Consider the following 12,801-nt stretch of genomic DNA (forward strand, 5'->3'; position numbering starts at 1 on the left):
GAAAACTCTGTGAATGTCCTTGAGTGGCCAAGCCAGAGCCCTGACTTGAACCCAATCGAACATCTCTGGAGAGACCTGACAATGGTTGTCCCCCGACGGTCCTCATCCAACCTGAGAGGATCTGCAGAGAAGAATGGCAGAAAATCCCCAAATTCAGGTGTGCAAACCTTGTAGCATTATACCCAAAAAGACTGGAGGCCGTTATCACTGCCAAATGTGCTTCAACTCAGTACTGAGTAGAGGGTCTGAATACTTATGTCAATGCAATATTTAAGTTTTTCCTTTTCAATAAGTTAGCAAAGACTACTAACATTTTGTTTTCACTTTGTCATTATGGGTTATTGAGTGCAGAATGATGGGGGAAAACTTGAATCTTTTTTAATTTTAGCACAAGGCCTCAACATAACAAAATGTGAATAAACTGAACAGGTCTGAAGACTTTCTAAATGCATTGTATTTATGATGAGAAAACAAAGTCGAGTCTGTAATCTGCATATAGGCGCACAGTTCTTTAGTGTCTAGTAGTGGCTCTAAATGTATTTTGTCAGATTCTTCCAGTGTTGCACAGATATGGGTCACCACCGGAAGAATTCATGCACATGACCGTTGTTTTCTTCAGTGTCCTGTCTGTTTTTTTTTGCGGATAGCATACTGAACTATTCATTTCTATGGGCCCATGCACACATCCATTTTTTTGCGGGTCCGTGTTTCCGATCCGCAAATTATAGAACCGACCCTATTCTTGTCCGTTTTTTGCGGTCCATCTCACCCATTTAAGTGTGTCGGTCCAAAAAAACAGACAGCACACGACAGTCACTAGAATCCATGTTTTTCAGTCCGCAAAATAGAAACGGTCATGTGCATGATGCCTAACTAGAAGACCATTTTTTTTTATTTTTTTTTGTTTGTTTTGCTTTTTGAGTCGTAGGGATGTGATCACTTTATTTACCCACATACTGTGGAAACTAAACTGAATTACAGAGCTAAAGGTCCTTTTATATTGGCAGACTTTTGCCGGTAGAGGAGCGCCGATCAGCAACATAGCAAGTTGATTGGCGCTTATTTAGCTCCATTTATATGAAGCAATCATTGTACTGTTTGGAGACAATCGAGATTGTCCCCATACAGTTTTCATCATTCTTAGCAGCTCATCCCCTGTTTACACGACAACAACGATGATTTTTAGTGGCGCAATAAGATGCGATCAGCCGGTATACGAGCGTTTTCTCTTTTGACGGCTGATCTCTGTGCCCCTTTACATGGGACGATGATCAGGAATCTGCATTCCACTCCCCTAACCATCAGCCCAGGGAAAAGGGCCTCAGGGGTTGTCCCAAGATTGAAAGTTGATTGCAGAATCTGGGCAATAAATATTGAGTTGCGTTTCTCTGGTAAAATCTTCTGTTACAGAAGTCCGGAGTCCGACCGCTGGGACCCCCACTGATCAAGAGAACGGGACCCATGCCTCTGAATGAATGCAACAGCAAATCGCGCTTGCGTCCTGCTGCTCCATTCATTCTCTGGCGCTTCCAGAGATAGCCACGCGCTGTACTCGGCTATCTCCGGCAGTCCCGTAGACCGTGAATGAAGCTGCAGTGCGCATGTTCAACCTGCTGTTCAGTCAATTGGAGGAACGGAACCCGTTCTCTTAATGAGTGGGGGTCCCCACAGTCGTACTGCCACCAACCTGTGGTTAGGAGATAACTTTTAATCTTGGGACAACCCCTTTAATACGCTGCATCAGATCCCCCCCCCCCCCCATTTCATATCCATAAAAATATCATCTAGGACTCTAGTACATACAGTTGCTCGAGAGCACATTTGGCAGGCAGACCATCTTTATCTTTGAAGCAAGATAGGTTTCTCTGCTTAATCTACAATGTTTGGTTGTTCATATAAACCGCTCTGTAACCACAGATTTTTTTTTCTCCTGATGAGAGAGCTTATGTAAAGTATGATCACACTTAAGTTTCAGATTAGATCCACTGAATATGATAAGGATCTCCTTAAAACACAGTATGTACGTTCAGCATATGCACTGGGAGATACTTCTGACGCCTATGCTGAATGTATCCATAGAGCCTTAAAGTCCTGCCGGATACCAAAAGAGTGTCCTTGTAGCCTCCACTGGGCTGGTATATGTCGGTAAAGCCCCATGCATTTTAAAATCAGTGAATATGGTAGAAAATAACAAGAGCAGTTGTATTCACCTGTTAAATCCTCCGCCGCTCTCTCGGCAATAGTTTCCTGGCCGTCTTTTTTAACCCAGCCCCAGTGATAACATGTCGCCTTGACACACGACAGCAGCAGCCAATCGTTTTCACTGACCATAGCGGTGAGATCAGTGAGGATCACACGTCTCCACTGCGGCCAGTGCTTACCTGCATCGGTCACGTGCTGAGTCATCGGTGGAGCCATGTCAGCAAAGACTGGCAGAGGACCTGGAAATGTCCAGCCCAGGAGCGGCTGACACTTTCAAAGGGGAGTATAACTCTTCTTGTTATTAGGCTGAAAAACCCGGTTTAGTATTCACATTTCCTATAAAGGTGAGTGATCTCTATAGTAAATATTTTAATACCCTTATGTAACACACTTACAATTGGATTGATGATGAAAATGCCCGTTTGTATTATTACCATTATTAGGCCTTATTTGCACGAACGTGTGCATTTTGCGTGCGCAAAAAAAGCAGCGTTATTTTGTGCGTTGCTGTTCCGTGTGTCATAAGTGTTTGCTGCGTGGCTGCGTAATTTTCGCGCATATGCCATCCTTATGACACGCGGTTTTGAGGTTTAGAAAAATTAATGAAGTTGGTTTTATTTTTCCCTTCATTTCTTGATCTACTGTTGCGCAAATCACGCACAGCACACGGAAGTGCGTCCGTGTGCTGCGCACGATGTCCTATGCTTTAGCGTTTTTTACGCATCACGCACCCATTGACTTTGGGTGCGTGATGCGTAAAAAACGCTAAAGCATAGGACATGTCGTGAGTTTCACACAGCGGACACACGCTGCATGAAAAACACGGAATGTCCGAATGTCCCCATTGCCTTACATAGGTAGTGCGACGCGTGTATCACGGACGTGAAACACGTTCGTGTAAATAAGGCCTTAGGCTTAGTTCTCCTCTGCGTCAGGGCTTCTGTCTCTGATGGATCTATTTTTATTGGATTCACATTAAAGTATAACAGATTCCAGCATATACCATTGACTTTAATGAGATACATGTTTCTGTTTTTCTTACTAGTTAGAATAGCGTAGCGGACTACGGGAACCTTACGGAACAGACACTGATTAAAGCCAACTGATGTGAAGACAAACTCGAGCAATCCGATTGAATCTGCAATTAAAGATTAATTCGAAATTAGGCAACAAATTGCAAATTCAAATGGAGTGCTGGAGTTTATCCAGGGAACCCTACTTACAGCACCCGGAAAACCCGTAGAGTGCCACAGATTATATTCACACTAAAGCCAACTGATGGCATTACCGATCAGAAAAATCCCATTCCAAATAATGGAAACATATCTCAACTTTTCTTGTAAAACATAACGTAGTGGCGAATGCCAGTGTGAATATTTAATGTTTCTATTACAAGCCTCATTTACACACTGTACTTGGTAACAATAACTGATAAAATAGTCATCATTTTTATAGTGAGACGAATTTCTTAACAAGCGTTGAAGCTAAGAGCCGGTTGTTGCTGGTCATACCTGCGGTCGCTGACCGCCGGCATGTCCCGCTTAACGCGACGGCAAAACTGTATTTTCATGTCGGCGTCTACCTACACAGAGACGCCGACACACACAACTGCAGTGCTCTCCTGTTTCCTGTAAGGTGCATGTGCGTGCTCACTCCTGGCCTTAAAGAGCCAGTGCACACACCTGTCTAAAGTTTCCCAATCAACCCAGTAACACCCTGGACTTTAAAAAGGGCTCTACCCTTCCTCTCCTTGCCTAAGTGTTGTTAGTCTACCTGTGTTCGTCTATGCAAATGGTCCCTTAGTTGTATCCTGCCCCCAGCGTTTCCCTATCCTGTTAGCATACAGGTCCTTCTCAATTAATTAGAATATCATCAAAAAGTTAAAGGGGTTTTCCACTTTCCGAAAACTGATGACCTATCCATCGGATAGGTCATCAGTATATGATAGGTACGTGTCTGACAATCGGACCCCGCACCGATCCGGCACTCTGGCTGCTTCTGGGTGCAACGATGTTGCCAGAAACAGATAGCTCCCGTCAAAGAATAGCGGCCGAGCTGCAGTATTTCAGCTCTGCTCCTATTCAAGTAAATAGGAGTAGAGCTGCTGTTCCGCCGAACGGCTGCTTTGCAGTGGTCAGAGCCATCTGCTTCTGACTCCAACTGCTGCATCTCGTTCCAAACATCCAGTGCATGGAGGCAGCTCGAGTTGCGGATCAGTGCGGGATCCAGATGTCGGACACGCAGCGGTTATATACTGATGATCTATCCGGTGGATAGGTCATCAATTTTCAGAAAGTGGACAACCCCTTTAATTTATTTCAGTAATTCAATTGAAAAAGTGAAACTCATTTATTCTATAGATTCATTACACACAGAGTGATCTATTTCTAACATTTTTTTTTTCTTAATGTTGAAGATTATAGTAACAGTTAATGAAAACCCAAAATTTAGTGTCTCAGAAAATTAGAATATTATATAAACCCAATTTGAAAAATGATTTTTAATACCGAAATGTTGGCCTACTGAAAAGTATGTACAGTATATGTACTCAATACTGTGTCGGGGCTCCTGTTGCATGAATTACTGCATCAATGCGGTGTGGCATGGAGGCGATCAGCCTGTGGCACTGCTGGGGTGTTATGGAAGCCCACAGTGGACCACTGAGCAACAGCGATGGTCCACTGTGTTATATCAACACCAAAGTCTACGCAGCCGTATACCAGGAGATTTTCGAGCACTTCATGCTTCCCTCTGCTGACCAGCTTTATGGAGATGCTGATTTCATTTTCCAGCAGGACTTGGCACCGGTCCACACTGCCAAAAGTACCAATACCTGGTGTAATAACCACAGTATCACTGCGCTTGTCAAGAGGAAGATGAGACACCAGACCCAACAATGCAGACGAGCTGAAGGCCGCATATACTGGAGGGCATATACTGTACCTATTTTTAAATAGGTCAACATTTCGGTATTAAAAATCATTTTTTAACCAGTTCAGGACCGGGCTATTTTGCGCCTTCAGGACCAGACATCGTTTAGCCATTTTTAGCACGTGTTAGTTAAATGGCTATAACTTTTTTTATTTGTTGGGCTAACGACGTGATTTTTGCGAAGTTTTTTCCGTAGACAATGCAGGTTTAATTTTTTATCGTTTTTCTACACACCTTTTTTGCTATTTTAGAATTTTTATTCATAAAGTTTGAAAATAATAGTAAAAAAATAAGCTTTCTTACGTTTCAGCTATTTTTTTGGGGTAATAACATAGATTTACCCTTAAATAGACCTTTTATTTGTGATCGTCATTGTCTACCGTAAATTTTTATATATTACATGACTATATTAGGGTAATTGGGTCAGCGCTAGCGTTACAACAATGTTTGGCGGGAGGGGGAACGGTTTTTTTTGGGGTGGGTATTTTATGTGCATTTATTATTTAATTTTTTTTTGCACTTTACTTTATTATTTTTTTATTACTATGGTCTGTCCCCCAAAGGTCAAAAAAGACCTTTGGGGAACTTTATATATTTTTTTTCTTTCTTTTACACCATGTTTTTCCACTGTAACTGGAGCTGCACAGCAGCCCCAGTTACAGGGGAAATCAGCCCTCTCATAGTGACGATTGTCACTAATAGGGCTGTGCTGGGTCTAGTTAGACCCAACAGCAGCCTGCCACTAACGGCACCCGGCGATCATATGACCAGTCACATGATCACCGGGAGGAATAGAGACAGCGCCGCTGCTGCTGTCTCTATTCCTATACACAGCGTTCTTTGAGCGCTGTGTAAAAAGTCATCGGAGAAGACAGAAGCAGCGAAAGCTGCTTCTATCCTCTCCTCAGGGTCCCCGGCAGTCACTGACAGCCGGAGACCCGACATTCTGCTGCCCGATCGCGTGGGCAGCAAGTTAAAACCCGAGCCGTAAAAAGTCTTTGGCTCGGGTTTTAAGGACCCTGATCGCTGGCCGTAAAAATACAGCCAGCGGTCGGGAACCTGTTAAATTGGGCTTATATAATTTTCTAAATTTCTGAGACACTAAATTTTTGGTTTTCATTAACTGTTCGCCATAATCATCAACATTAAAAGAAAAAAATGCTGGAAATAGATCACTCTGTGTGTAATGAATCTATAGAATAAATGAGTTTCACTTTTTGAATTGAATAACTGAAATAAATTTACATTTTGCTGATATTCTAATTCATTGAGAAGGACTAGTATGTATATATGCACATAACAATGTGAAAGGTTCAAGGCCAGGGCTTTGGTGGATAGGCTACATAGATCCTTGATTTACTGGAAATGTGAGAGGAGAGTTGGGAAGGGTCTGGAGACCTCCTGGTACAAGTGCCTGTCGGCATGTTTAAAGAGGCTCAGTCACCAGATTATAAATGCCCTATCTCCTACATAATCTGATCGGCGCTATAATGTAGATAACAGCAGTGGTTTTTATTTTGAAAAACTATCATTTTTGAGCAAGTTATGAGCTAGTTTAGATTTATGCTAATGAGTTTCTCAATGGACAACTGGGCGTGTTTTTACTTTTTACCAACTGGGTGTTGTACAGAGGAGTGTATGACACTGACCAATCAGTGACCAATCATACACTTCTCATTGTTCCAGCATGATCCACAGCACAGTGTGATTGTGCAGTGAAAGAAGTAAACACGCCCAGTTGCTAAAAACACAATACACGCCCAGTTGGAAATAAGAGAAAACACGCCCAGTTGGAAATAAGAGAAAACACGCCCAGTTGGAAATAAGAGAAAACACGCCCAGTTGTTCATTAGAAAGGATCATTTGCATAAATATAAAATGGTCATAACTTAGACAAAAATGTTACTGTTATCTACATTGCAGCGCCGATCACATGCAATAGGAGATAGGGGTTTGATAATCTGGTGACAGAGCCTCTTTAAGTAGAACATCGGACGGCTGTGTCCTGTCACAAATAAACCCTAGAAGTTTTTGGTCAAAGCTACTGGGTGATGTGGGCCCTTGAAGATTAAAGATGGAAGGTATAGATTAGCACCTAGAGGGCACGAATAGGAGGAGAGTGATGTCTTATAAAAAGGCGGGAAAGCTGTGGAGGAAGTGGAAGGTTGTGCAAAGTAGCACAGCCTTGGGCCTCATTCACACGGCAGGGTTTCCCGGCCGGGTGCCGGCCGTTCATAAATCGTCCGGCACCCGGCTGCATTAGGAATAATAGACCCCTAATGGGGCTATTCACACGACCGATTTTTTGACGGCCGGGTAAACCGGCCGTCAAAAAATAGGACATGCTCTATCTTCGCCCGGGTACCCGGCCGCCCGGCTCCCATAGAAGTCTATGGGGCCGGGTATTACACGGCCATCACCGGGATGTGTCCCGAGTGATGGCCGGGTTTTCCGGCGCTTGCGCTCTATCTCCTCCTCCTCACAGCGCAGAGTGCATGTGAGGAGGAGGAGTTGATGCCATTCTGACGAATGGCATCGCTGTACACTGTGTGGCAGGGCTGGGGTGTACAGCAGGTGGAAGGGAGCGCTGCGCTGGCTCCCTTCCCCTGCTTGAAAAGCACCCTGGCCCGGCGACACCTTCGATGGCGCCGCTAGCAGCTGCAGCTGCTGCTGCTGCGGCTGCTACTACTGTAGCGACGCCACTATAGCAGAGCAGGGAGGTATCTCCCCGCTCTGCTATGTGCTAGCCGCACTTTAGCTCCTTGAAGGAGCGGAGTCCCCGTGTTTTCGGGGATTCCGCTCCTGGACAGAGCACTTGATGTCTCTGTCCATATCTGGGCAGTGACATCAGGGGAAACTCCTGAAGCGGAATCCCCGAACACATGGGGATTCCCCTTCAGGAGTTGCCGCTGATGTCACTGTCCGGATCTGCCCGGCCCGGCACGGATGCAAAACTTAATGCAAACCGGCCGGGCAAAATGGCCGATTTTACCGGCCGACACTCGGGCTCGGGAACGACCCGGTCGTGTGAATCCCGCCTTGGTGTGGTCCCTGGAAGATAGACAGAGACCTGCAACAGGGAATAGTTTGGTGACAAAGCGTTTAGATGTTTAACTATTAGGTCCTGCTCACACAGCATGTACTTGACGCATTTTTCAGAGGGTTTTATGCGCCAAAAAACTCTTCAAGAACGCATGATTTAAGCTTCCCATTGACATTGTTAGTGCATATGACGGGTTTTTTGTACGCAAGCATATTTAAAAAACGCATTGTGTAACTAAAATGGCATCAGGACAATTCTTTGGCGCGTAAAATACACCGAAAATATGTCCATAGTCAATGGGAGCCCTAATTACGCGCCAAAAAAAGCGTGCAGAAAGCGCGCCCAAAACGCGTAAAAAAATGCTTACAAGAATGCATAAAAAAAGCCTGTATTTCAAAGGGCGCTTTACTAAAACGCTAGCGTTTTTGACACGTTTACACATCAGGTTTTTTTAGCGCTGTCTAAACTATAGTAACGTTCAATAAACTGTGCCACTAGTGCTGTAGCCATTAGACACTGTTCACAAAAATATTTTGCAGGAATTTTGAGGCAGATTTTGACCTGCCTGCACTTTCATGCCGCGTGGCCATTGAGCGCTGCAGGCAAAAAACGCAGTGAAAAACGCTTTCTCTGCCTCCCATTGATTGCAATGGGAGGTCAGAGGCGGAACCGCGGCATGCAGCTAAAAACCGCTTGGGAAGAAAAACGCCTTCGCCTCCCAATGAAATCAATGGGTGGCAGTTTCGGACGTTTTTTGGCGCTGATTCCGACACGGTTTTTGCCTCAAAATCACCGCCCAAAAAAAACATGTGTGAACTGGGCCTTAAGCTTGTTCCTCATAAAGAGGAAGTACCATATGATTGTGTCACTAATAACAGTTGTGTTCAGTACATTATCTTGTTCAACATACAATGGGTTTTTCTTAAAGGGGAACTACTCCAGTAACCCCACGACACAACCTCCCTGCATCTCCTGAGGGTCATTAGTTACCCTTTAAACTTAAATGGTCAAAACATGAATGGTCCACTTCCTGCACGTACAGTATACAAGTTTGAGGAAATGCTTCATGTGGACTTCATTAGATCTTAGGCCTCCAATTTGACACGTCTTGGCAAGGAATGTTTTTCTAGTCATATGTAGCCGAGTAGCGGTAGCTGGGATTATTTTATGGTCATGCTTTCCCAAAAAAATCCAGTATTCATGCAAACGACGGCAAAAAATATAACAATGCCACGATAAAGACGTCTTGCAAATACAACCATATCCTGTTCTGGAATTATATATATATATATATATATATATATATATATATATATATATATATATATATATATATTGTATGTGTTTTGTCTCCATCTTGTGGCCATTTTGTAATTATTTAGTGTTTTTGGATGTCAGGCTGATAACATTGTGGTGCAACATTATGTACTGTCACTTTGGGTACGTGGACCCATTGGGCCGTACCGCCTTGACGGTATGGCAGCTGGCCAACAGGACACAGGTCACAGTCTATAGTTCGTATAGTGTACCTGTGGCAGCTCAGACAGTAGCAAGACCGGCTCGGCTGGGACTAGGCAGCAGGCAGGCGTCAGGCGTGGTGTAGCAGGACAGGCGTGGTATACAGCACAGCACGACTTCAGCTCAACACGGTACTTGACCAGGATAGCACGGGATACTGGTAGCAGGAACGGGAAACACTGGGAACTGGAAAACACTTAGGAGACTATTTGCTTAGACAGACTATGGTAACGACAACACGGCTCAGGCAAAAATACCTGCCTGAGTGACCTGTTTTGCAATTTTTGGAGCTGTTTAAAAAAAAAAATGCACTAAAATGTGTGCTGGAGGCCTAAGGCTTCGTTCACATCTGCGTCGTGACTCCGTTCATGGGTTCCGTCTGACCTTTCCGTCAGGGGAACCCTACGGGACCAGGCCGGGAGAAGCGGAAGTGAGCGCTGGCGTCTCCTTAGGAGGAGATGGGGACCAGCGCTCATCGTTCCATGGCTGCGGGCGTCAGGAGGTAAGTGAGCATGACATGTACAGCCTAACTGGCTTCAATAATTTGAAAGACTATAGAACTTGTAAAATAAGATAGTTCATGTTAATTGCAATAAGATAAAATATTTGCTGCCTACACAATATAATAGGACATGTTTTTTGCAACATTTTATCCCCCCTCTTATGCCTCCTCCTCTTGGGGCCAGAACCAGAGAGAAACTTCTTCAGGAGGATAGGGGCATTGAGGTTCTCTTCTGGCTCCCAGGACCTCTCTTCAGGACCAAACCCCTTCCAATCCACCAAATAAAAGGTTCTTCCTCCCACTCTCTTGGTGTCCGGGATCTCCTTAACCTCAAAAGTCTCTGATGAACCGCTGGGAGCCACTGCAGGAGCGGAAGTCTTGGAGTAGCGATAGGAGGCAGCCGAAGCTTGTAGGACAGGGTTGATTTGTTGCAAAACCTCGAAGGGTCCAAGGAACCTGGGAGCAAACTTGTACGATGGCACCCTCAGCCGGATATTCCTAGAGGACAGCCAGACCTTAGTGCCTGGAAGGAACTGGGGAGGCTCTCGTCTTCTTGTGTCTGCCTTTCGCTTCATGCGCTCCACCGCCAGCAGAATAGAAGATCGAGTCTGCTGCCAGATCTGTAGAAAGTCCCTGAATGCAGAGTCAGCTGCAGGCACCTGGGACGTAGTGGAAACAGGAAAAGGTATTCGAGGGTGCTGGCCATAGACAATGAAGAATGGACTCTTAGCGGTGGACTTACTAGTGTGGTTGTTGTAGGAGAACTCAGCCCAAGGAAGCAACTGCACCCAGTCATCATGCTGCCTAAAGATAAAGTGTCGTAGATAGTTCTCCATAATCTGGTTTATTCTGTCGACTTGAACATTCGACTGGGGATGGTAGGCAGAGGAAAAGTCCAACTTCACACTGAGGAGTACGCAGAGGGCTCTCCAAAACTTTGAGGTGAACTGAAACCCCCCCGATCCGACACAATATGTGGAAGCGGAAGTGAGCGCTGGCATCTCCTGAGGAGGAGATGGGGACCAGCGCTCACCGTTCCATGGCTGCGGGAGTCAGGAGGTAAGTGAGCCTGGCGGCCCGCAGCCATGGACATGACATGTACAGCCTAACTGGCTTCAATAATTTGGAAGAATTTAGAACTTGTAAAATAAGATAGCCCATGTTAATTGCAATAAGATAAAATATTTGCTGCCTACACAATATAATAGGACATATTTTTTGCAACATTTTTCACTCATGGACCTACATTTTAGCAAAAAAATACATGCTGACCTGTTTTGCAATTTTTGGAGCAGTTTAAAAAAAAATAATAATAATGCACTAAAATGTGTGCAGGAGGCCTAAGGTTTCGTTCACATCTGCGTCAGGACTCCGTTCATGGGTTCCGTTGGACTTTTCCGTCAGGGGAACCCAAGAACAAAATTCAAACTGAAACAAGCGGAAACCATAGGTTTCCGTTTGCATCACCATTGACTGGAATGGTTACGGATCCGGTGCAATTTTTTTCCGTTTGTCACCGTTGTGTAAGGGTTCCATTGTTTTGATGGAATCAATACTGTAGTCGGCTGTGCTATTCATTCTGTCAAAACAACAAAACCCTTACACAACGGTGACAAACGGAAACCATTTGCACTGGATCCATCACCATTGAAATCACTGGTGATGCAAACGGAAAGCTGTGGTTTTCGTTTGTTTCAGTTTAGATTCCGTTCATGGGTTCCCCTGACGGAAATCTCCGACCCAACCCATAAATGGAGCCCTATCGCAGATGTGAACGAAGCCTTGAACTGTCTTTTTAGCTTATTCTAAAGAAAAATTTAAGACGTTTCCAAGAGGAACTTGACATTTCTGACACTCGTACAAAATTAATTCCTCAAAGCTGGGTCATTCCAGTGGGAGTCGTTCCCAGGCATCTCATTGATCTGGGCACGCTGCGACGTTTCAAGGGGTCCTACCCATTTTTCAAGTGTCATAAGGGATTTTTTAAATACTGTGTCTTCTTTATAAAATAAAAAGCAATGTACAACACAGATCTGCAACACGGGGTCAACTGTGAATCATTCTAAAATTGCGCCATTACCGCTGATTGCATTCAACCTTGATGTTTCCCTATGAGGGAAAAGCCACATAACAATTGCAAGATTAGTCTATGGGTAAATGAGCTCTATGCTCACAGAACCAAACCATTGTAGTGGCTTTGGCAGGCCAAAAGTAAAGTCAGCGATTATGTAGTCAGAAAAGAAATCACAGAAAAATCAGCTGATCAAAAAAATGACATAGTAAAAACGTAACCTTTAATTAATAAATTGGGGTAAAAAAGGGGAAATGATTATCCCTCCAAATAATGATGCAAAAAATAATATTAAGGGTGAGGGGAGAGGGTTTTTTTTCTTTTGTTCATTGAGTCGAGAGAACAAGAAAAACAACTGACCCTGTTATACCCTATCAGGTCACCCTTCCTAGTCTGACTAACGCCCCTACTCAAGGGACGACTCCAACCTCCAACTTGTACCCTAGATACCCTATGTCACGATGCAGGGTGTGGACCCACTGGACCGTACCGCGTATCGGGGCGGCAGCTGACCAAACAGGTATAGTACAGAGT

Source organism: Rhinoderma darwinii, chromosome 10, assembly GCF_050947455.1.
Source record: "Rhinoderma darwinii isolate aRhiDar2 chromosome 10, aRhiDar2.hap1, whole genome shotgun sequence".
Classification (NCBI taxonomy): Eukaryota; Metazoa; Chordata; class Amphibia; order Anura; family Rhinodermatidae; genus Rhinoderma; species Rhinoderma darwinii.